This window comes from Trachymyrmex cornetzi, unplaced genomic scaffold, assembly GCF_001594075.2.
Source record: "Trachymyrmex cornetzi isolate Tcor2-1 unplaced genomic scaffold, Tcor1.1 scaffold354, whole genome shotgun sequence".
Taxonomy (NCBI): domain Eukaryota; kingdom Metazoa; phylum Arthropoda; class Insecta; order Hymenoptera; family Formicidae; genus Trachymyrmex; species Trachymyrmex cornetzi.
The window spans coordinates 140,772-141,489 of NW_017298257.1; the positions used below are offsets into that span (position 1 = coordinate 140,772).

General features: G+C 38.6%; 1 protein-coding gene across 1 annotated transcript in view; it reads left to right on the forward strand.

Annotated features, from left to right (window-relative positions):
* LOC108763323 (A disintegrin and metalloproteinase with thrombospondin motifs 9) overlaps positions 1 to 718 on the forward strand; it is a 193,232-nt gene that overhangs the window by 37,564 nt on the left and 154,950 nt on the right. The window lies entirely within an intron of this gene.

Sequence of the window (718 nt, forward strand, 5' to 3'; positions counted from 1 at the left end):
GCAACAAATTCTTTAAACAATCTTTTAGTGAATAAAGTGCTCGGCGCGGGAGCCGACCGGGATAAACAAATTATTTTGCATGTGTTAGAGTTAGCAACAAAATCGGAAATGGGTATATTTCGATAGTACACGTTACAAGGAACATTTTGGCACCAAAAACTACCGAGCAACAAATTCTTTAAACAATTTCTTAGTGAATAAAGTGCTCGGCGCGGACGCCGACTGGGATAAACTAATTATTTTGCATGTGTTAGAGTTAGCAACAAAATCGGAAATGGGTATATTTCGATAGTATACGTTACAAGGAACATTTTGGTACCTAAAACTTCCGAGCAACAAATTCTTTAAACAATCTTTTAGTGAATGAAGTGCTCGGCGCTGGCGCCGACTGGGATAAACTAATTATTTTGCATGTGTTATAGTTAGCAACAAAATCGGAAATGGGTATATTTCGATAGTATACGTTACAAGGAACATTTTGGTACCAAAAACTTCCGAGCAACAAATTCTTTAAACAATCTTTTAGTGAATAAAATGCTCGGCGCGGGCGCCGACTGGGATACTCCTATTAAGCTGGACCTCCCACCAGCGCAAATCGGGTCCGGACATATTGACTGGGATAAACTAATTATTTTGCATGTGTCAGAGTTAGCAACAAAATCGGAAATCGGTATATTTCGATAGTATACGTTACAAGGAACATTTTGGTACCAAAAAC